This window comes from Apis laboriosa, unplaced genomic scaffold (assembly GCF_014066325.1).
Source record: "Apis laboriosa isolate Shangri-la unplaced genomic scaffold, ASM1406632v1 scaffold34_cov151, whole genome shotgun sequence".
NCBI classification, from domain to species: Eukaryota; Metazoa; Arthropoda; class Insecta; order Hymenoptera; family Apidae; genus Apis; species Apis laboriosa.
This window is the reverse complement of record NW_025222928.1, coordinates 1351751-1376953: the sequence shown is the minus strand read 5'-3', so window position 1 is coordinate 1376953 and position 25203 is coordinate 1351751. Positions and strand designations below refer to the sequence as shown.

General features: G+C 41.0%; 2 protein-coding genes across 5 annotated transcripts in view; one reads left to right on the top strand and one right to left on the bottom strand.

Moving 5' to 3' along the window:
- LOC122714884 (mediator of RNA polymerase II transcription subunit 20) overlaps positions 1-25203 on the top strand; it is a 113036-nt gene that overhangs the window by 19889 nt on the left and 67944 nt on the right. The window lies entirely within an intron of this gene.
- Positions 1-25203, bottom strand: part of LOC122714883 (facilitated trehalose transporter Tret1-2 homolog) — an 82708-nt gene that overhangs the window by 15192 nt on the left and 42313 nt on the right. The window contains exon 1 of one of the 3 annotated variants that reach the window (XM_043936636.1): positions 23180-23299. The exons of 1 other annotated variant lie outside the window; for it this stretch is intronic. The gene's annotated coding sequence lies outside the window, so the exon portion shown is untranslated. Of the gene's footprint in view, positions 1-496; positions 543-23179; positions 23300-25203 lie in introns of those variants that run through there. One more of the 3 variants, XM_043936637.1, reaches the window with a different exon arrangement.

Here is a 25203-nt window from a genome sequence, read left to right as displayed (position 1 = left end):
GCGTCGTTCAACCCTTAACCGGCCCCGGACGCGTGGGCCCTGATAAGGGAATTTAGGAGGCGTGTCACCTCCGTTCACCGCCGAGCAATCTGCAATATTCCCTTTACAGCTATCTAACACGCGTCTCGTCGTCGCGGAGAGCGCGTCTTTTTATAACCGTTGTTTATTGCGATAGGTTCAAGTTCCTCGACTTCCCCCGAGATACCCGACGAGGTCGGATAATTATAGGCGAACCGTTCGAGAGGCTAGATACCTCTTATAATTGAGATACCGCTAGAGCTACGAATATGTCCCTCCCTTCCCTTGCTCCTGCGCACAATGGACCGTGTAAATCACTCTTGTCTTCCATCCACCCACGCCCGCCTTCCGCTCAAGAAGTTTTCGATGACCGGACTCTCGTCGTGCTCCGTGGATCCGGCTCGGATGCGTCAACGAAAATCGATCGGGGGGGGGAAGGAGAAATAGAATTGATGATCGTGGAGTCGATTTTACTTACCGATTATTCCTTGCATATTTGCGTGTAGTGTTGCGTTTATTGTTGCGATACTTTGCGGAACGAAGCGAGTCTCTGTTTTAAGAAAATAAATAGGGGGACTAAAGTAGAAGAATTCTCGTATTAAATCTTTCTCTCCACGATTGCTTTCGATAAATCCTCGAAGAAAAAATTCCAAAGCTTTGGGTCGTAATAAAATATGGAACATTTGAATTTCGAAAAGAGGTGAAAAGAGAATGACAATTAATAATCGCTTTCAAATATAAATAATCTTCATCTCGCCATCAACGCCATCGTATCGATCGAATCACTTCTTCTCGAAGAATCCTCCCCTTTTTCTTATTTTCTTTTTTTTTTTTTTTTACCCTATCTATGGTATCCTCGACGACACTTTGTTCCCCCGATTGATAGTCGGACTACAAGAGACGAGCAACTCGATTTTCAATAACCGAGCAGATAGCAGATAAGCCGGCCGCCACCCCACACTCACGATTTCTCACGTTTTCTCCCTTCGTGTCGCCCTCTCCCGAGGGATTTATCCCTCGAGCACCTCGCCTCCAGGTTTGTGGAGCACCGTGGCTCCACAATCGTGCCTCGAAATCAATATCTTCGAAACGCCGCCGTATTCCGTGCTCCCCGTCGAAACCGATTTCGAAGTCTAATCGGCCACCAACCTCCCCCTACCCCTGGGAGTTTGTGTTACTCGTTATTATCGTGGATCGTGGAACGTTAATCGAAAAGTTTCGCCCTTCTTCCGATGGGTTTTTCGGGCGTGTCAATTCCATTTCACCACGGAGAATTAAACGATCCGTTTCAATTTTAAAATTGGCTTGGAAATCTATTTTATATTTCGCGAGAAATATACGCCTCTGAGTATATCTTTCCCAAGTATTTATTAATATTCTTCGGTTTTCGCATTAACAAGCTAGTAAAACAACGTTGATTTTTATTTCATTACCAATATCGTTCTAATTATTTCTCTTTCGATTTCGTAGGTACAATTTTTCATTCTCATGTCAACGAGTGAGATTCAATGCTCGAAAAATACGTGATTTAGAAGGAATCGCGATGAAGCGTATCTTAGAAAGAATGCACGTTGAAGGAATGAAAAGTTTGCGCAGTTGGTTAATCGTATCGCGCGTAAGGTTGCGGAAAATGAGAAGGGTGCTCGGAATTTATATCCGGCCGGTGGGGGAGGATTAATCTGAATAGATGAATCTGAATTCGAGGGAGTATTCTAGGGCACGGGCGAGCGTGCATACGGAACACCGGTTTGGATAATATTTTCCCTAGACTTTAGATAAAGGCGAGAGGCGTACATATATATATATATGCGCCTCGAAGAATATCGCGCATTCGCCTGGGTTAATAATAATTTCATGCCCGAGATTTAATAAGAGATGCCTCGAGCCCAAACACCGTTGTTTTCGAATCGTTATACCGGCCTTGCGGCCTCGGATAAAACGTAACTTAATAACCTGATTTTCCTGATAAACAAGCAACGGTTACAAGGAAGAAGAAAACAGGTAAATCTGCTTAGATAAAAATTGATATACGTTCTATTTTTCGAATCAATTATAATACGTTCTTTTCGTAATTTCGTGTATTTTTTTAATACGTTTTTTGATATATAATATTTTCGTGGTAATATTTACTCGTAAAAATATTTATTTTATATATGGAGATTTATTATATTTGGTTTGTTATCGGTTTTTAAAGTTAAATTTGTGATATTTTAAATTCCAAATTTATTCTGTTTGTTCGATTATTTTTTTTTTTTTGTTTACGAATTTTCGTACAAAAAGATAGTTTATATCTTGAAATATTTCTCCATCTTCGCGTAAGGTGTTGTTATATTCGTATAAGATACAAGATCGATTCTAAAGGCAAAAAATGTTGAGATTTATTTATTGTTATAATATTTGAAAATTTGCATCCCTATCCTACGAATATATACATCCTGTATATTTATTGTATCCGTTTCCCTTTTTAAAGATTGTCAATACTCGAATAAATTATACTCACTTGGCGAAGAAATTCGAACTGTATGCCAATAGCGTAACAAGGTGCTGAATTACTAGAGTAAAACGGCTTTTTATGCAAATTAGAAAACACGAACACGCGATTTTCACTCTGCTCGCGCCTCTTTAATCATTGAATTGCTCAATCCACGGTAGCTTAGTTTTTCCTTTTTCTTTTTTCTTTTCTTTCCCTTCCTCGACATACATCGACCACCTATCTCTCTTAATTCTCACTTATAATTGCTAAAGAAGTTCGCGTGATATATTACCAGCCATCGTCACGGTCGATTGCATTCAGAGATCTCGACAATAAAATGCCACTCATTAACTCGATAACTCTCTCCTGTTTTCGATTTCGACACAATGCGAAAATCCGTACGAGCAATTATCTATTTATCTCTCTCTCTCTCTCTGTATATGTATATATATATATATCTCTGTCTCTCATTGTAACAAACGGATTAGCCAATAATACGGGCGCAATGCATCGAGCGATCGACGACTAATTATACGACTCGACTCTCGACGAATAAAATAATTTGTAAAAGGAATCTCGATACAAATCCGTATTTCCATTTCTCTTCATAAGTTAATTTATCGTCACGAAGCAAGTGACGAGTTTTTTCGAGCGAATTTTTTAAAAAAAACTGTCCTATATTGGATATTACTATGAAAACAATAGTTTCAAAATATTATGAAATAACGACTTAGAAAGTTGATAAATAATTATTGATTCGATCCATTTATGCCTCGTTATTAATCCAATTTTCGTTCGAAAGAAATTTCGGATAGATTCTCGGATAGAAAAATATTATTCCCATAAACGAATAATTTTGGAAAAATTTAAAAGTGTGTTCCTCGCAACAAGTCTTGTGGGGATATCCACCCTTCCATAAATTAATCACCAGTCCTATTCCACAGTGTTTACATCGAATATCGATCGTTTGCTCACCACCCTCCCTTTTCCACCCCGCGTATGCAAAATACTCGGGTTCTGCATACGAAAGCGTATGCTTTACGGAGAAAACGTAAAGTCTCGTCCTCTTGTCAGTTGGAGTACTGACTTGAATATTGCAATCGTGAAGCAGGAAGTTCTTTCTGGACAATGTAACATATTCTTAAAAATATCGTTGAAAACGCTCGAAACGTCTCGTCCTCATTGAATCGACACCTGGCTGCGTGTCACCACCGCACCCGTTTCGTCCCGCAACTCGCGTTTCCGCATACGTGAAAGTGATTTTCCACTATTTTTCAAATAAATAACGTCGATTCCTTCCCCTCCCCTCCCTTCTTTCCTTCGCTTGTATATCCCGCTCAACGCGGGAAAAGAAGGGAGCCTTTCTTTCTCGAAACGTCATCCTCATCGCTCACTGTCCAACAGCCAAAGTCGCCCTCTCCAACTCTCGTGGAGACCTACTACATCTCCCTTGTCAGCTACCGTCGCGTGTACGCGCATTCTCTTGTCCCTGACTTTACAGATAAAACGGCCGCGTTAGTCGTTCGGACGATTCTCGTTAACCGTTGCTTTATCTCAACGCGGCTAGGAGAAACGATCGTGCATTATATATACGACCCCGTTGTGTGGTATTCGTGATATTGTTGTAAATATGCGCGGGTATATTGTTACAGATAACTTTGAAGGGACAGACGATAAATAAGGCTTTTTCTTCTTTTTTTGTTCGTTTGTTTGTTTCGGCTTTTAGAGAGGATCCCTCGAAAAGGTATTCTAATATATTAACGCTGTTACTTTTATACGTAGATGTATAATTATTAAGCTTGGACTTTTTGCCCGTCTACCATTATAACGTAACGTTATCCGATCATTGTCAGGTGTTGAACGTTCTCTCCACGAGAGATCGTTTCTTACGATATTATATGAATTATTAATAATGTTTGTTAATTAGATCGAATAGAGAGGTCAAGTCCAGAGATCCTTTCATGAATGCTCGATATATATATATATATATATCGTTGAAAAGTTGTACGAATGCACCTCTTAATTTTCCCATCCCTCCTCAAAACATCTCCTCGTTCAAAACATCTTGTAACAAATTACAAAGAATCTCGAACTACGTATTCATATATGTATACAACTTTGGAATATTCAATTCCATCGCGCATTCCATCGCGTGCAATCTGCTCGATCGATTAACTCAAAGTCGTTGCTTTCTCTCTCTTTCTCCCTCCCTCTTTGTGCCTTGGTTGTCGTTTTCGGTAAACGGGGAACGGATTTCATTAACGGAGAGCTTGCCAGTTTTTAAGGAAAACGCGAGACAGAAGAATGCGCGGGATCGTTTCGAGCTCTTTATGAAATTACTGGCCGCGTTTCGACGGAAGGAGAAAGAGGCGGGCAACCAAGGACGCTCGTTTAATTTTCTTCAAACGAACACCGAATTTTTTCAAGAATCGTGTTTACATCGAGGCAACCTTATTCGGAGAACTTGGCTTCGAAGAATGATCGTTGATTTAACGTATCATTTGGATAGATTTGATTTTTCTTTTTTTTAAAAATGTTATCATTTCTTCTCGTTTGATTAACGTGATACACAGATATGCACACGTTATATTCTCGAAACGAGTTTAAAGAGTTTCCAATCGTAAGAGTTTCCAAACTCAGAGATTAATAATTAATTAGAGTTTATTTCGTTCGAATAATGAAAGATTGAAATAACACTTGGAAATAGACGATTGCTTCTAAATAAAATATCCGGAGAGTTACAACGCGGCGAGAAGTATATTTCTCGAAACGAAAAGAAAATAACGCTGTAATTAATATTCAAATTGGAAAATTGTGACGACGGCGAAGACGACGTCCAGTTCACCAGCGCCACAACGTGATATATATAAATATTGTGAATATTATTATCGCAACCGTCGCGGCGCCGTAATTCTTCGCGACAAGATAATATCGCGTTTACTTAATCGTAGCTCGTAGCCTTTAAACTCGTACCAATTAATTACGTACACGATTTCCCTCCCCTTTTGTCCGATTAAAACCTCCGTGATCGCGGCCTGGTGATTTATCGTTCCCGTTCCCTCCGTGAAACGTCGAAAATTCGCGGGGAATCGATCGGGCCGAAAGTGTCGCGCCCGTCCTCCTCCTCCTCCTCCTCCTCCTCCGATCGTTTCTCAAGTTTTTACTCCATCGTGTGCTGAAGTTTCTTTCTCGCTCTATATATAAAAACGGACGTTGAAATGTGACGCTTTGGTTCCGGAAGTGGATAAACGAACTGTGGAAAATGGAGGTTGGTTTACCTATCTGGAGGTATTTTTGCGAGAAGAAAATTATTTTCCGTTTTTTTGGGGTGGAAGAATGGATACGTTTGGGTTATTAATGCTGTTTAACCCAATGTCGTTATAAGGACTTGAAATGGAAATTTTCAAATTTCAACGATATTAATTTTCGGGATAGAAGCAAGGGATAGAGCTTGAAAGGGAAAATTCGATCCCCTTTTTCGATATATAACGTCAAAAATTCTCCTTCTTTTCCATTGAAATATTTTTCCACGCTGTCGTTCAACTCGACTCGAAACAAAGTTTCAATAACAAGAGATACGATCTTTTCATCTTGAAAGAGAACTTGCAAGCGGTCTGTAAAAATAGACTCCTCTCTTTCATTTAACCCCTTTGTCTCTTAATCCACGAAGAAAAAAGAAAAGAAAGAAACGAGTGACTTCATAAATCGTGGATACGAAAATTTTCGCCACGGAAAAGTAGCAGTGTTTCGTGAAAAGGGAAGAGGAAACGGTCAATGGAGGGAAGCGAGCCGTTGCGAAGGAAGACGTATCAATTCGTAAGGGAGGAAATGCACCCCTCGGTGCACCCGGCTCGGAGTAATGAAATGCAGCTTACACCCCGTATTTTACGTTTTATTAGGCTTCTCCCTTCCCCCGCTGCATTTTGCTGCTTTTACCGAGCATTCGGGTCAAGTGGCTATGAATATCTGTATCCAACTGTGGCCGTCTAAAGCAACCGGCCAATTTGTCCGCCATATTTCATCGCCTTTCCTGTATTTCCTTTCTTCCTTCCTTTCTTCCTTTCTTTTTTTTCTCACCCTTCGTCTTCTTTTTCTACCCGTTTTTCGCGTGACACGTCGTCGTCGTCGTCGTCGTCGTCGCGTACGCGTCAAGTGAAAAACAGCAGAAAGCGAGGGGGATAAACCACTTCCTCTTACTCGACGATGCTTCAACGAATCCGTTTGAATCCTCGAATATCGAAAATTCTCGGACGTCGATTGTTTTTTTTTTTTTTTTTAAATTTCGAGGCGTCCCAACTGACGAACGAGCAGTAAAAAAAATATAAAAGTAGAATCGAGTAGAATCCTTTGAAAATTCGCGATATCGAATTAAGGGGGAGCAAAGGGAATTCAAATTTTCCCTTGAAGATAAAAAAGTTTCGAGTTTTTTTTCTTCTCCCTTCTAATATAATAACGAGGATAAAGAGAGTTAATCGGAGCTTTCCAAAATTTCGAGGCGAGTATTATCGTGGTTGAGCCGGCTTAATTAACCGCGATAAACTTTTATTCATTCGCTCGAACACGTCTTCGAGGAACAATTAACGCTCCGAGCAACGATTCCGCCCGAGTTTCCCCCTTCCTCCCGACCGAGAACGACCGACAGAGAGTGGAGGAGGAGGAGGAGGAAGTCGGATAAAGAGAGAAAAAGGGGCGCAAAGTTAGAAAGGGGATACGGTATATCTCGGTCCACGGATCGGTAATAAATTCTCGTGGAATTATGAATTGACGTTGCGAGGATGATTCGATATACCGAGAGGGGTGCATTTACCCGATAATCCTTGAGTGGCGCGATGCATTTAGGCTTTGGAACTCGATGGGTAATGACCAGAACTCGATTTCAGTCACGATCCAGGGTTACAGGCCTTTCCTCGAGCCTCCTCCGAGCCTCTCTCGGTACCCTCTCTTTCTCTCTCTCTTTCTCTCTTTTGGTATTTTTTCTTGGACCTTCAACAACCCGTGCGAGAAGAACGACTCGAGCTTGAAAAATATTATTAAAATGAACTCGAGTCGGAGTTTGGTATGAAAATAAAAATTCTTTATCTTGGTCGAAATCGATAACGAAAAGAAGAAAGATTAGGGAGAAATTTCTGATAGTTAGGAAAAAGAAAAAAAATATCTTCCTTAATTAATTCCGCTCGAAAACAGTTGCAAACACGTTTATGTATGTATCTCGAGAGTTAAATCGATCTCGAGAAAAATCGATCGATATTATAAAAATTCTCGCTCGCAAAAAAATTGTTCCATCGCGCGTTCTATAAATTTATAATTTTAGCCGCGCCGAAAACGCAACGAATCGCGCCAAGGTAATCGATCCGAGAAGCGTGAGGCGTCCTGCAAAGCGTTCGTCATCTCGCATGACTGTACGGTTTAATGCTCGTAGCAACGTTTCAACGTTGGATTATTCTCGACACACCTTTTCGTACTCCGGAATACAATCTCCTCGCGCTCCGTTTCGCGCCTCCCTCTCTCTCTCGAACGCATAGAGAGATACGATCGCATAATCCCCGATCTCTCGGCGCTCACGGTTAATTTCAACCTTTTGGCCTTGAACAGTCGCGACCAGACGATCGTCTATGAATAATACAGGCCGCGTGTCTCCTCAGCCCGTTCTTTGGTCGCTTCGTAACAGGGCGTAAATCATCTTCTGTAACTGTAACCCTCCTCCTCCTCCTTTCATCGGATCTATTTCGGTTCCGGTGTTTAAGGTGTGTATATATATATATATTATAAATCTTGGCTAAACATCATCGAAGGATATTCCATTCGTCCGACCATTCATCGGTAATGGTTTGACAAGGAAGGAATAAATAGTCCCGCCACTTAAAGTGGTAAGCTCGTTCCTCTTTTTTAGACGTTATACCCTCGAACCGACAATCCGTTTCGCCCGCGTGTGGATCGATCGATTTACTCGATTTTTTCTTTTTTTCCTCTCGTCGAGTCGAAGAAGCAAGATAAATCGATCGACGGTATTTGGATCGTTGGATTAATCGTCACGTTGTGATATTACGTAATATTGATGGAATCTTTTATCGTGGTAATCGTGGATTAAAAATTGTAAATCGTCTCATCCTCGATGGATATTCAAGATATTCGATGAGTCAAAATTCTCTATTGCTCTAAGTATAAATTATGTTGTTTACTGGCTCGTTGAAAGGCTCTCTAGAACGATTTGGAAAGAGAAATTTGGAAATCGATTCGCGTTTCAAGACAATTCGGTCGCAGTTGGGTCCGCGTGGTCACCAGCCTTTTGTTCCTCTACCAAAAAGAAACCGGTGCCGCAGAAATCCGAGCCAAGAATAGGTTGCGGTGCCACGTGCCGTGCTGCTCTTCTATTAGTCGCTTCTAGACAGTTGAAACTTCTGCAACCACCGATACCCCGGATCCTCTGTATTATTACGAGTTTCGCCTTCCACTTTTTTCCCCTCTCCGTTCCCTCTCATTATCGCGGATCGTGTTTCCATAATTTCGAGCCATCAATTTGCGCCTCGATGGGGAGGGAGGGGACATTCGCGAGCCCTCGAAACTGCAATTAGCAAACTGCAATTTTTCTATATTTATTCCCTTTCCCTTAACCCAAAGGAGAAACTTTCTCTGTACGTTATCTTAGGTAACTCGATATTATTAAAAATATTAACAACCGTAATTTCTCGATGATGAGAAACTTGTAAATTTCACGAGAACTCTTAATGATATCTATTTTCACGAACGATTAAAGTGACGCGTAATTATATATTTCTGTCTCGATAAAACAAAAAAAAAAAGAAAAAGAAGAAAAATCCATCCTAATCCATCCAACATTTATATCCATATCCAACGAATCGTCCCTTCGTAATGGTCCCAAAATCCTAGAATTATCCGTAAGAAGAAAAGAAAGAAGGAAAGAAAAAGAAGAAATTATTCCGCGAATGAAAAAAGCAGGAAACTAGGGGCGACAGGGTCGGCTATTCCGGTCGATCGTTGTCAATCGGTCGTGCGATCACTCAAAGTAGAACCTCCTACCAGAAATAGTGTGCAGCCACGATGATTCCAAGTAACGCGGTACGTTTTCACGGTATAAAATGCGTCAACGTGTGTATACGCGTCGAGCCACGCCGTGCCCCCTCCCCCCCCCCCTCCCTCCCCCTTCGAGTGCAATATTTAACTCAATCCGCTTGGCGTGCACACGAGACTGGTTTCAAGGCAAGACACGACGACACGAGACGAGACGAGACGAGACGAGAGGAAGAAGAAGAAGAAGAAGAAGAAGAAGAAGAAGAAATCGAGATCGGTGTTACACGAATTATCCGTCCACGTGGCTCGATCCGTGAATAAAACCGGGGGCCGGTCGTGCGATCGTGGACGTCGCTTTTGGGATCGGGCCCTTTTCGTCGATAGGCGAGGGAGGGAGGGAAGGAAGAGAGGGGAAAGAGATTGGCGAGACTCGATCGTCTCGACTCGATCGGCCACGCACGCAGAAGAGGAACGAAAACGAGTCGCGTGCTGATAGCAACACCGATCGGTTAATTAATTATCCCTCCCCTCCCCTCCGCCTCTCCAACACGCCCGGCTTCGTTCCAACTCGCGATCTACTTTTTTTTGGCACAGCGTTTATCCTCCATTGGAATTGGAGGCGTACTGGTCGCCAAGGGTATCGAGTTGTTCTCGTGTGCTAATTATCATCTCGTTATACGTTTTCAAACCCTTTGTGCGTTTCGATTTCTTCGAATTCTCCTCCTCCTGGAGGAGAATTTTTAGAATTTGTTACGTTGTATATATTTATCGTTATTCGCAAGGGATTGACAGCATTGGGATGCGTTGGGTTTTTGTATTCCTCGTGTTATTAAACGATTGAGATGCAGGGGATTTTTATCTTGGAAAAAGTTTGAATTAAGAGAGAATGGTCGATACGTTTTGTATTCTTCTATATTTCGAAGTTATATATAGTTGAAGAGATCCTAGAATTGTGAACTTTCTTCAAAAAGTTGAGCGGCAGAATTCGTTGAATGTAATTTTTGAAGAGATATTGAGGAAGAGGGGGAGGGAGGGGTGATCTGGTGATAGAGGTCGCTACTTATTATGCGAGATATTAATAGCAAATTCTTTCATGTAGTACGTTCATTGTGCACGCCTCGGTATTTTTATGATACATATATATCACGCGCTTACTCGGAAACGTTCATTGTGCACGCCTCGGTATTTTTACGATACGTGTATAATATCGTGCGGCTATTCACGAGCCAAAAAAAAGTGATCAAGGTGAATCGATTTTGTTGGAAATTTCGTCAATTTTTTTTCAACGATTTTCGAGATTTTTTTTTTTCTCCCTCTCTCTCTTTCTCTCCACCGATATTTGGATCAGAAGGACGCGGATTTAAAAATCACGAAACATTGATAGAGGCGATTTTAATACGATGCGTGTAATCTCGATTGACCGTCACATTTCGGGACGAGGCATAAGAGATAAATCGAGGCCGAGCGGATAATTGAGAGGAAATTATTAAAAATGAGTTTTATATGCAAAACGAGCCGTTTGATTCGATATTATCGTCCCTCCCCACACTTTTTCCTCTTGTTAATTTTACACTTATAAGCGCTTTATCAACTGATCGTTTCGTGTCTTACCAACTTTTTTTCTCCTCCTTTTTCTTTTTCTTCTCTCTACGAAAGAGAGGCCGGATAACCGAGACACCTCGCTCGATCGAGATTACAGATAATCGCGATCCGGTTAATCAAGGTCCCGCAGTAATTCATGCATATATCTACATCGTAAATATAAATCTTTAACCGATATATAGGTAGAAATATGTGGCCCGATCTTGTATGAAAATTATTTATCGGATGATCAAAATGTGATCGCCGGTGAACGTGTTAATTCTGTTTCAAGAAGTGTACCCGCGTCGTCTAATAGTTGTGTAAAAGGAAGCGCTTCGATACACGCGTATCGGGATGGAAAACGATGAGGGGGAAGAGAAAGAAAAAAACCTGGACGGATTTCAATTTAATTATAAATAGATTTATAAATAGATTTACACGGAGAATTTATCGATTTTAATTCCCAATTTTAACCTTTATATCAATATCCCATTATTACTTGCAACTTTTAAAAACCTCTAGATTTTTTTTAAATTCTATTTACCTAATTCTGGTTACCTAAGATGCCTCAATGATACGCGAAAAGCCTAACTTTCCAAGAATCTGTGTCCTAAATTGAAAATCGTAGATCCTCCCTCCTTTACAATCATAGTAGAACGATAATCAGATTTTTCCATTGAGAAAAATTAAAATGTCGTGTTAAAATTCATCATCGATCGTTTCGAAGAGAGGTGAAAAGAGACGAGGAAACAATTCGTTTCGCGTTATTCGCGGCCCCTGCGCTACGTGATGACGATCGGCCACCCGATCTATGTCTTCGATCGACGAGCGCTTCTCGTTTCACGGGCACCGTTAGACGATTCGCGGCACGGTCTCGTTTCGAATTCTAGCAACGGACGTTTCTACGGGGAGTATCGTTTACAGAGCACGTAACACGATGTAGTAGCACCGTGTAATTTCTCTGTCACCGGGTTGCATCGTCGTCGTCGCCGCCGCCGCCGCCACCGCCGCGACCCCCTTCGTTCCTCCATCCGCATTTCTATGGTTATACGGCCTCTTCACGTGTACGTATGTAAGCTCTGCATCGACAAACTCGCGTCGAGAGGTGTCCCATTTCAATCAATTGGGAAGAGTTTTCGGGACAGGCGTCACTTCGTGAGAAACTTCGGAGAGAAATTTGTAAACAATGTAATGAAGAAAGATCACGTAAAATTAAAGTAAAAATTGGTTTTGATACTTACAATGTGTGTTCAAAAACTTGCAAAGCTTTATTTAAAATTGATAACAATAGAGCAACAGATATATCCATGATGATGGAGTTAATTCTAAGAGAGAGAAACGTTGTGCAAACTGTTTGCTAATTGTTGAACGTAATGATGAACGTAATCTTTCTTGGGAAACAATGGAGGATTTTGTAATGAGGAATTTGTTTAGGCAAATTTCAAACAAAATATGGAAGTTATTGTAGAAATTGCAATGGTTCGGTCAAAGCAGTCAGTTTAGGAAAGTATTGCGTACGATTTGGTTATGATGTTAGACAATTTTGTTGTTCCACGTGTTTGGAACAATTCAAAAAAGGCTTAAAAATATGCGGTTATTGTCAAAAAGATATAAGCTCTAGTACAGAAAGTTTTCTTGCACCAGTTGGTGATAAAGGCCAATTTAAAGATTTTTGTACGCAAGATTGCATGGAAAAATATTCAAAAATGAACCTTCAAATATGGGAAAAAAATGTTGCAGCGTTTGTCAAGAAGTAAGAAATCATTTCTTTTTTTTATATTTATATTTTTAATACATGTCCAATAGAAACCTTCTAAAAAACAATTATATTTTTTATAACAGGAAAAAATTGTTCATTGTGAAGTTCAAATAGATATATGTAACAAAACTCTTCCCAATGATTTAAATTGGAAAGAAATTGGAATTGGATGTCTTCGATTCAGAGTGACAATTTATTGCAAGGATGAATCGTAAGGATTTATAAATAAATGGGATATTACAGTTTGGACAATTGTGTGTTGACGAATTCCTTCGAACTGGCTCGGGGTGTTTCGAAAATTAGAATCTTGGAGATCGATTTTGAAGAGGCCAAGGGGGGTTTGTTTAGGGATTTGGTTTAGAATGGGTCGTAAAATTTTTTTGTTTCCCGAGAAACGTGTCTCTTCCACGAAGTATAGATTTTACGTCTGAATTGGCGAGCAATTGGGAAGGTTGAGTCGAGAGATTCGGTTTTGTGTACAAACTGGAAGAAACTTTTCCTGAAAGAGGAACTGCGCAGTGAGAATATTTGTTGACGACAATGTGAAATCGAAACTTTGGACGGCTTTGGAAATGACGAAGAATTATCTAATGCGTTTAAAATTAGAATCTCGATTTCGAAAAGTAATTTTTGTAATACCACGGGATGAGACTGTTAAAAGAAGTAAATCCAATTACTTTGCACAAAAGTAACGAATCTCTCTATACATCATATAAAATCGATGTACTATTTTTCATCGACGAAATTACATCAACCATCAGCTTCAATCGCGACTTGCGCGATCCATTAACCTTTATCGCTGCGTCCAAATTGGAATTCCTCTTCGTCCTTCGAAAAAAATGTTTGAACGGAAGGGTTAATTAATAAGCCGAATAATCGAAGGAGAGCAGCCTGGTGTGAATTGTGACAAAGATTTCGGCCGTGGTTGGGCGCCTATAGGCGAAGTCGTTTAAAAATAAATCTCTAGCATCTCTGCAACCCATCACAGATAGGTAGCACGAAGGCAACGAACGTTCTCCTCCTCCTTCTCCTCTGCTCTAAATTAAATCGCGAGTCTAATCTAAAAGCGCGGTTTCACCCCTTCCTCGCCATCCCATCCACTGGATCCTGTTGGAGGCGTTAAAAATCTGCGGATTTTTTCCCCGCTCGCTTCCTCTGAAGCGGGAACGCGTCCTCTTCCTTCGTCGAGCCACTTTGTCAGCAGAAAAATATCGGACAGCTACTTTATCGCTGGTGCTCCTACCTCTAATAAAAGTGGAGATGAAAATGGAATAATACTGGTGCAATTAGGGCGAATTAAACGTACTAGATCGGGCAGAGAGAGAGAGAGAGAGAGAGAGAGAGAGAAGAAAAAATATTTTAACTCGTTCTTTTTTATTATATCGAGCTTAACCTCGTAAAAAAAAAAAAAAAAAAAAAATAGAAAAATAAAAAGAAAAAGAATGAAAGTGGAATATTAAGTGGAAGGAAACATTAAGATTAATTTTATGTATCTATAACTTTTATGTAAAGTGTCTTCTTATTAAAGTAGGAAATATTCGACAAAACGTTTTAATTATACCATCACCAAACTTATCTACCACTTCGATATCTTCGTTATATCCAATATATATATATATATTTTCTCAATCCCTTACCAATTATTCATACACATCTGTAACGTTCCTTCCTTCCTAACACCGATTCTAATTTCCAAAAAAAAAACCAAAAAAAAAAAACAGATCAAAACGAAATGAATAATCCACGGATAGAATCACAAATTTAACGATTTCGAAATCGTATCCCGATATCGATCGATCTTTCAATGATGGAAAGACCGAACGTTTTCCTATGTTTTCTCTCTCTGCGCCTGGCAAATATTTGCGGCTTCCTTGCAGCCGAAAGGAAGGAACACGGGAATCTCGCAACGGGGATCGGTTTTTCGAGAGCGGCACGCGACTCTTCGATTATTTACACGCGAAATTAGAGCCAGCCTCGCCCCCCCCCCACCCCCTCCTCGATTTCTCCTCCCCCGCGCCGCTTCGTTAAATTTTCATTAGATCGCGCGCGGACACTACAATGCGCAATTTGCCAGCTTTATAAATATGGAACGCCGATTGTGGGACGGGGACAGTTTTTGAAAGATAATGAACGTTTTTATCAGGGGTCAATGTTCGTGCGCGTGGGTTTTCCAGTTATTACACTGGATTTCACCTATTTTTTTTTTTCTTTTTTTTTTTGCGGATGTGAACGAGTACATTTTACTTATATTCGTACGAATGTAAGTAAAATTTTGTTGTTGCGAACAGCTATGCTTCGAGGAATTTGACTTCTTTTTTGCGTGTGTCGTATAATATAAATTCTCTGAAGGAAAGGATAGACTTATTTTTGAGAATTTTTTTTAATATATATCATTAGTTGGTTTTGATTTTTTTCTAATAGAAATATTGATTTATATATATAATTTAATTGAAAAAAAAAAAGGAAAGGAAGAAAAAGTTGAGCGAAGAAACTTGCAGGCACGTTTTCACGTAATATGATTTCGAAGAGGTGGTGAAAGTGTAGCGTGTGTTTTACAAGATCTCGCGCAGGTGTCCAAGAGGGGAAAGGAATTGCGTAATTGGAAGGCAAAGGAGATCGATGATGATTCGGGTTTGTAAATCATCATCCCGTCGAGAAACTCGTTTTACAAATACGTTTGACACCCGTTGGGCCATGGATGTTCTTTTGAGCGTGGTCCAAAGAGCGACGAAACCGATGCGTCGATGTCGGGTGTCACGCGGATTAAAGTGAAATGCCCGTTCACGAAGCAACGGAAGTCGTTCACTAGCTCCGCAGACGGGATACTCTAAATGTGGAACGTCGAGTGGCCGACTTGAATAAATAATCGGTCTTTATGAGAGGAGAATTGGCTGTTGCCGTCTCTCATCTCATCGATGATGATCGTCTCCATCGATTTTTCAGGAAAGAGAAGCGTTCGATCGTGATCGTTTCGATCATTCGTTTCGATCGATTTGAACATTCTTCGTGGGAAGAAAAAGGAAGAAGGATATTAAAAATATTTCGAGCCGAGTAACCGCGTGTAATCGACAATGGGAAAATAAATATCTTTATCATCGAAATATTAAATGGAGAAACGCGTTCTAATGTCTTTCGTTCGTCGAAAAATGTTTTAATTGATCATTGATTTTTATATTTACATGTTGAACTTGAATAAGAAATTCACTCGAGTCCGAACGTTTTATCACAATTGATTATATATTCAGTTAGCTTTTAAGATTTAAATTGAGAAAAAAATATTCCCACTAAACCAATATTTATTTAACGAACCAATAAACCATCTTGAATATCAACGTAACAAAAGACAATAATGACAGTTGCTCTGCTTCCATCACCTATCACCGAATACATTTATGCTTCAAAAAGATCCAACAAGATTCCATTGTTAGAAAATGATGAATTAAAAAACAGCAAATCGATCTTCCAAAAGGAAATGGAAAATGGAAAATGATGGAATCTTTATTCTTATTTACAAAAAAAAAAAAAAAAAAAATGAACTAAGAATAACCGGCTGACTAATTTTTCAACAATAGCAATCAGTTGCCCCGTTAAACATTCATATTTTCTACCCATTTGCGTTACAAAAAAACAAAAAAAAAGGAAAGAAAGAAAGAAAGAAAAAACTCCCCTATTGTTGGTAAGAAAATGTTAAATCCAAATTTCTATCTTCACAAAAAAGAACGTGAAGAATACCTGCATCACCAATTTTTCACGCGTCGACACCTCGAGAGGAAGCGTTACAAATTGTCACAGTAACGCAGGGGGGCAATTGCATCGGGAGGGGGAAGGCGGGGGAGAGAGAGAGAGAGAGAGAGACAGAGAGAAGGCGACACGAGCACTCTCCGCACCGTGTAGTTGCCGCTACTCTAAAATCGAGTCGAGGCCAATGTCAAAGTTCGAGCTGGCTTTCCCGCTTTAAAACTCGGGCTGGAAACAATAGGGGACCTCTGCGTCCTCTGGAGTAAAAGTGCCACCGCCATTTCCAAGTCGTGCCGTTTGTGCGAAAAAAAAAAAAAAAAAAGAAAAACGGTGTGTACGCGCGCGCGATGGCACAATGGTGAATAGAAGAAACCAAAAGTGCGATTACCATTCAAACGGGGACACGGGAAAACTGTTATTCTCAGCATTTATCCGTCGACGATGATGGACCCGGCGACGCTCGAGGAAATCGATTCTTTTGCACTTTCGTTCTTTCTGTCGGAGTTTCTCGAAATTAAAAATATGCCTCGATTTTTTTTTTTTTTTTCTTTTGAACTCATCTTCAACGATATTTTTGAGTATGGAGTATCTCGATCTTTCTTTTTTTTTTTTTTTTTGTAGAAAGAATCGATTCGGAAGGGACAAGTTGGTTGAGAAGTTGGCGTGCAAAAATTTCAACGGAAGTTTATTTATTATGTTACAACTTACGTCTTGCTTGAGACGATGCAATAAACGGAGACAGAATGTATTTATACGTTAATACACGTGTGATATACAAGAGGTAGCAAATAGTATTATTAACTTATGGCATGTGAAATTACCGATTTCACGGATGGATAAAACCATTCAAAATTCATTAACTAGAAATATACCGTTAAATAATAAAACTGGGGAGCCGGGGACGAGGACGGAAAAGTCGAGTCGAGTCGAAGATAAGAAATATACACCCGGCTATAGTTCTCCACCCGAGTTGAGCAGACGAGTTATCATTCAATTACGCCTTTGCCCATCGATCTGTCGTCGCAGGTGCGGAGATGGATGTTCGAGAGCGCGGAAGAAACGGCGGCGTTGTTTATTCACGGTCAAAGGCGGAAGAAGATGATCGTCCGTGTATGACGTATCCTAGACACGTGTGAGCACCGTCTGAAACCCTAGAGTGTACGTAAGTTCTCTCGCGTATTCGACGTATTCAAAGGTGCAACCCTTTCATTAGCGTGTGGGCCACGCGCTCTATTATCCCCGACAAAACATCCGATCCCATTGTCAACCGGCGAACAATGCCACGCCGCGGTCACGTGTTCTATTTTCGATCATTATCCGCCAAGTGTGCATAAAATTGGCAAATTGCGCGGAATCTGCGCAATTTTTCTTTCTCTCTAAATCGATCCCCGACTCTCAGCTGTCCAACGAAGAAAACAACTTTTTCCCCTGCCCTTCGTCTACTTTGCTCTCCGCTCCACAACCGCTTCGAAGTGAAATCAAAGGTCGATTAAATGGAAAAAAAAAAAAAAAGAAGAATCGGAGGGATTTGCCCGAACAAATTGGGCGAAGTGTTTTTGATTGATCCGATTTTATTGGGGCGAGCATTGGCGCGCGCGAAACCACTCTCCTCCCCCTCCCCTCCCGTCCTCGTGACAGGTTTGACAGCTGTCGCGGATCCACCCGTGTCACTCCTGCCTAGATAAAAGCCTTACGAAATGATCATTTCCTCTGTTTCGATCGGCAAACGCGTCGTCGCCGTATTTCAATTGGACGTTCAACAACCCTTTTCTCTCTCTCTCCCCCCCCTTCTCTCCAATCGACCTGTCCTCCCGGATGATGTTCAAACGGAAGAATCAAACGGAAGGGGATGGAATATTTTCCTTTTTTTTTTTTTTTTTTCTCCAATCGTTGGCTAGATCCAAAAATTGGCTGATCACTCCCCCTCGATTCGGAAGAGGATTCGGATGGAACGAACGCATCGTCGAATAACGGATACGCGGAAATTTAGCTAGCTTTTTGTCCCGTGGTGGAGGAGAGAGAGAGAGAGAGAGAGAGAAAGGAAAATGAAAGCGGAACAAGGATGAGGATCCTCGTGGAAAGGCTCGGGCCACGTGCCATTTCATTTTCGACGAGAGGCAAATTGCGTCGATTCTTTTCTCGCGGCCAGTTTGCAAACAATCCTTCCGTGGTTAGAAGACGGCAAAGACAGCTCGTAACAGGGAAAACAGAAACAAGGGAAATATTAGGTTCAAAATAGCATTCTGCAAGCATTCCTCGTGGGATTTATCTCGTGTTCGTATTCGACCCCGCCCTACCCCCCTTTCGAATGAATTCTCCCGCCACTTTATGTATCGATTGTTCATGCCACTGTCATGCAAATTTAACACGGCACACCACGGCTTTCGCCGCTGATTAACGAGCCAACTTCTATTTCCTACTACTATTATTATCGTTATTATCGCGGACTATTGTTGCTAATTGCGTCTTTCATCGCGATTCCCCTTTTCGTCATCACTTATACTTCCAAGATTCTCAAAATTGAAAATCCATTGTTTCGCGACGGAAGCGTGAAGAAATTTTTATCGATGCCCAATTATCGCTAAGTGAATTAAAAACCAAGTTTTCGTGATACATTAATTTAAAACTTGAAGATTTTATTCGATGCAAGAAAGAAGAAAGAAGCTTCGTTTGTGTCCAGTTTTCGAAATCGTTAAAAGGTTGAATGAAAACAACGAAACGACTAAATTCAAAGAGAAAGTATAATAAGTTAAACTCGAAAGACACTCCCTCTCTCTCTCTCCTATATGAAACTTATCGAAATCTTCATAAATTAAACCAAAACTCACCAACTGCTAATTTCCTCGCAATCATCCACCTACGTACCCTCACGCAACCACCATTTACCCCCAATTTATCCACAATTTTCCCCGACACCAGGAGGCAAGGTTTCACCACGCGCGGTGTAAAGCTAGCGAAGACGAAGGAGGATACGAATCCCGGTTTTATCGCACAATAGGAAGCGGTCGTCGAGTGATACTTCCGACAAGGCGATCCACTGAAATAGATGAAGATCCTCCTCCCCCTCTCTCGTCTCACGCACGTGCGGAAACAACGTTCCTCTCCTCTCCTCCTCCTCCTCCTCCTCCTCGTCTGCTCGCGGACCGTGTCGTCGCTATCGCGCAAATCCCTCCTCCTCTTCTCTCCCCCTCCAGTGGAATCCCCGGCAAATTTCAATTTTTACCGTTTCATTTCCCTTCCAAAATTTAATTCCTCGGATACGTGTACGCATATCGATCGAAAAGGAGGCGAGTTTCTTCGTCTTGACCGTTTCATTCACTCGTTTCGTGGTCTGGTTTGGAGGAGGGAGGGAGAGAGGGGGTTGTTGAATGAAAACGCGTGGAATCGATCCGGTTGATTTATTCCCGCTTCGAGGGAAGTGCAGGGTATTAAGAATTCTCCGCGAATCCGTTCGCGGAAGATTTATGGCGGTCGTCTTGGCGCGAGCGCTCTTTCTTCGAGTTAGTTAATTACGAGGTTTGATTTGAATTATCGAGGTTATCGAGGATCGTGGTGCTTGGATTATTTTTTTTTTTTTTTTTTTTTTTGTATCTTTGTCGCGCGTTACTTGCACCTTATTCCATAGGTTTTTGGGCAAATAAAGTATATTTTTAATGGAATAAGGGTACGTAGAATTTAAGGAATTATAGAATGATTGTTTTGTTTTGTTTTGTTTTTTTTTTTGGAATGGAACGTTACTTTGATGTGGCGAAATGAATTTTTAATTCTCTCAGAATCAAGCATTATTTATTTAGCAACTTTTGATTTGGTATAATAGTAGAAATACTTTTATCGAAGTTTCAGAATGGTTTCATCTTAAATTCGAATATGAAGAAAAAAAAGAAAACACTTTTTTTCAAAAAGGAAAAAGAAGAAGAGATTTAAAAGTTGGTAAAATTGATAGGTTACGAGTGTTCCCTTGTCATCGCGGGGACAGATACAGAATTAATCCGCTCAATATATTCTGTCGCGAAATAAATCAGATAATCGTAAGATTTATTGGAGGCGTCCTTAAAGGAAAAAAAATCTTAAAGGAAAACGAAGTGAATCTTTTTATTGCGTCCTTCTGACGATGAACGCTTCTGATAGACCGCCAAGCGCGAGAAATCGATTTGTTTTCCAGCTTCCACTCGCCATTTCTGTGTTATGATACAGAAGAAGAAAAAGATTTATCGATCTTGCGCGATCGAAAAAAAAAAAAAAAAAAAATTGGATAGTTGAAAATTTACTACACTCGTGAATATTCGTGTTCGTTGAAGATGGATGGATTTCGTACGTGAAACATGGTAAAGGATCGATTTGTTTTTGTTTATCGTGGAGAGAGAAAGAAGTGGTTATGTGAAACGGATATGAAGAATTTGAAATTTTATATTCGTTCTGTTTTTCTCTTCCCTTACAGAATACAGAAGAAGTGGAAAGTAATTTTATTTTGGTCGAGCTCGAAAAATGTTTTCAACTGGTGCGTGCGTCTTTGGTCCAAGATTTGACCGAGCCAACGTGCATTCCCACTTCTTTCTTTCTTTCTTTCTTTCTTTCTTTTTTTTTTTTTTTGTGAAACATGTGTTTCTGTAAACTTGCTCGAATTAAAAAATGCGTAAACTCTACTTGTTCTCCAATATCATTCGAATTCTCTCGTTGGAATAGATGTTAAAAAGCTTGCTGGATACGTTGATTAGTTTGATTCGATTTATTATGAACAAATTCTTTAGAGTTTGCTCTATTTATCCTTTAGAATGATCGATTAGATACAGGGATTTTTTGTATTATTCAAATGAAAAGAAATTTCGGATATTTAAAGATTTTAAAGAGGGTTATAGGAGCAATAAAGAGCCAATTATTTTTGTATGTTCTCAAGGTATTATTGGAAAGAAGTAGGTCAAAATCTATATATATATTAATAAATAAGTTCACGCGTTCAAAAGATTCGCGAGGTTAACGTTAAACTTGATATTCTCTCGAATGAGAGAACGATATGCATATTTTCCTTGGATGAAAAAAAAAAAAAGAAAAAGCAATTACAGAAACATCAACGAATTCAAAAGTTAAAGGCAACTTTAGAAACGGGAGTATCAATAAATAACTGGATGTTTTCACGCGTTGATCGTTCTAAAAACGTGGAGACCAAACGTCCTCCAGGAACCTGACTCACGAATCCCTCTCATATCGCATTCCAAAGGAAAACAAGTCGAAATACAGAAGCACGACACCCCTCTTCCCACACTTCAAAACCTCCTTCTCCGTACTCTAAAAAAAAAAAAAAAAAGAAGAAGAACATTTTAATCGAAACTTTCTCTCTTCGAATCTTCCTTCTCACCTATCGCTTCCATAACCATCTTACTATCGTTATTTATAAATCGAAATTACACATCTTTTTCCCCAATTTTTCCAATGAAACGCAACCATCATCTTTATCATCACCAAAATTAAATATAACAAAATTAAATTAATATTTCCATAATTAAATATAATAATATCTTTTAATAGCGTTCCTTATTTCCAATTCTTTTTTTTTTTTTCTCGGCTCGATCGGAAGCGATCGAAGCATTTATCGTGCGTGTCGCCGCAGAAAACGTGCAATCGCAAAAAAAAAAAAAAAAAAAAAAAACATCCCATACACGAAATCCATCCGCGGAAACGACGCCGCCGCGTAAGTGGGAGCGCGTTTAAATTACGTTTCGGCCCAGAAATTATGTACGAACGAGCGGACGCACACACGAGACTTAACAACGAACGCGACGAAGGCCGTTCACACCGCGCGGCCTTCTCTCCTCCTGTGTGGATCGTCGACAGTTTTTTGAAAAAAAAAAAAAAAAAAAGAACTGTTGCTCGCGACTTTTTTTCCCACAATGACACCGTTTCGATCGTCGTTTTCCTTCCTCGAGTAACGAGGTTTCAACCAGACAGAGGGCCAGTTAGTTGCTGGTATAGTTTATATTGAATTTTTGAGAAGAGAAGATTGAACGCGTCGAGAATTATTTTTCTCGATTATAACGTCGTTATAATCGGTGGGATAACTGTGGTGGCGTTGCCTCTCCGTTCCGCGATAACGAGCGCGCGTACGTAATTATTCTCGCCGGCCTCTTAAATAATAAGATTGCGTATCGAAACGTCGCGGCTTTGGTTGGGACGCCGGGCTTGTTTGTGTACACTTGCGCCTGCTATTACTCTTAATCGAGCTAACCACGATGACAGCGTGATACGGAATACGTATCAAACTCGTTATTCTTAAACTATGTCAATTATTTATGTAATAATCGCTGGATCTCGCTCTAAAAATATATAATATATATATATAAAGACATACATATATACATAAAGAATTATTGTACATCTCCGTGTATCTTTAACCTCTCGAGGAAGGATTTATCGCTGCCATTTCAGATATAATAATTTCGTTCTTCTAAGAATAAGAAAAACAACAATTAGAAAAGAAGGATTATTCGGGGAAGGATCTTTTCTTTTTTTCAAATCGGATTTTATTGTTACTCGTATCCGTTATCGCGCGAAATCGAAAATCTCAAAAATCGTATTTTCCAACTTACTTGTCTCGGGATCTCTCCTCTCCGCTGTCACGAGCCACGTGGCGTGCCGACGCGGACACGTGCTTTCCTCCTGCTCCCCCCTCGGTCACCTCAGTCCGAGTGCTCGGCCGATCTTCACCCCCTATCGATCTACGATATAATCACAGCCCCCCACTAATCACGATCATCCATCGTCCATCATCGAGGAAAAAAATGGGGGAAAAAAGAAGACGAATCCTTTCTTCCTTTATCTCCTATATAATTCGATCCTCTCTCTCTCTCTCTCTCTCTCTCCCTTCCTCCCTTAATCTATCCCTTTCTCGTTATTGCTGCTCCTCTCCCCCTCCCCTTGCTTAATCAATCCCGAACGGACGAAAATAAATTCGTATATTGAACCGTGACACAATTACCCGGCATTCCGGGCGAGGGAAGCGCGGGATGATTTACGGGGCGATGAAGCGCGGAGACGCGGAGGTTCAATGACAGTGGATGCGCGAGGCCACACCAGACGGCGAATCGTCTTAATTAGCCGCGATTAACCGAGACACGCGCTTTCCTCCCCGTGTACGCACGCACGCACGCGCGCATGCACGCACTCCTCACCCCGGATAAATAATAAACGGACAGGCGGACGGACGAACGGATGGACGGGTGGACGGATGTATGGATGGATGGATGGATGGATGGATGGATGGATGGATGGATGGGCCGGCGAGAGCGCGACAGAAAACGTTGAACGGGAGGACTGGCTGCGACTTGTCCGCTTGCTGACCATCGTAGCACTGAGCTCTCCTTCCTCAGCGACGAGCAATAGGGCTTCGAGCTACGAGAAACTCCAACTCCTCTCCGTCCCGCGCTCCAACGCCGCCGCTATTATCGTCCCGCTCGCTCCCGACCGAGGCGGCTCGAGCCACGGTTTCGCGCTCTCCCTCGCTCCCTCGCCGGTATTTCTGCTCCACGTGTGTGGAGCACGTGGCTCACGAACACGGTGGCATACCAGCAAAAGGTTGGCCGAGAGGTTGGCCAGGCTTCGAGAGTTCGATCTGCCGGGTCCTCCAGGACTCGGCGAGGGAGGACTCTTCCGGGGGATGACGAGGGTTTTTGGAATTTTGGAGGCTTTTTTTTTCGAAGGTGAGATTCTCTCTTCTTCTTCTTCTTCTTCTTCTTCTTCTTGTTTCGATTCGAAGGTGGATTTGTCGATTATTTTTCAGGGTCGAGGGTGGAGGATGGGGGCGAGAGATTTCTCTACGCGCGCAGAGGGAATGAGATGACTCGATTGATTATCGTGGAGATGATGGAACGTAGAGTTGGAAAGAGTTTTTTCATTTTTGAGTATGAGGTTTGCGATGTTGTTGAGGGGAGAAGAAAGGTTTGAAAGGATTGGATCATCGATTCCTTTCAGAATTTTCGAAAGCGCGGTGGAACGTTGAGGAACCGTGGACTGTTTAAGATCGAAGATAACGTTGATGCAAAGCCGAGAGATTCGGACTAATTTCAGCTATTCTTCTACGTTTACTTTCGCGCTTTATCGTTCAAAGCGAGAAAACTTTTATCCTTTTCCAAACGACATTTTTCCCGCTCTTCCTATCGCATAAGAAATCTGTTCTTCTTAATCCTTCTTGAAAGATCCCTTTCTTCGACAAAATATCGCGGTTATAAACCTTTCCAAAAAGATCTCGAAACGTTCTCATTCGAGCTCGACGAAAAGTATCGAATTCTGCAACTTCAACCCCTGCAAAAAGGTGGAAAGTTCGCGTAATTTCCCCCTTCCCCTATCATTACACACGGGAGAACCCGGTCTCTCGTTTTCAAAAACTTTCGAAGCGGGGGGGGAATCGTTGGAAACTTGGTCGTTTACGGTTTCTCCCTCGAAGAATCGATAGTCGATTCGAAAGCTCGGGTGAATCCCCGACCTCGCTCGCGCCATACTCGTTTCTTTCTTCTTCGGCCGAATATAAAACGTTTAAAGCTTGGTCTCTTTTTTCCTCTCCAACTTTCAATCACTTCCATTAACAACGTTTCGTTTCAAAACACGATTATTTAAT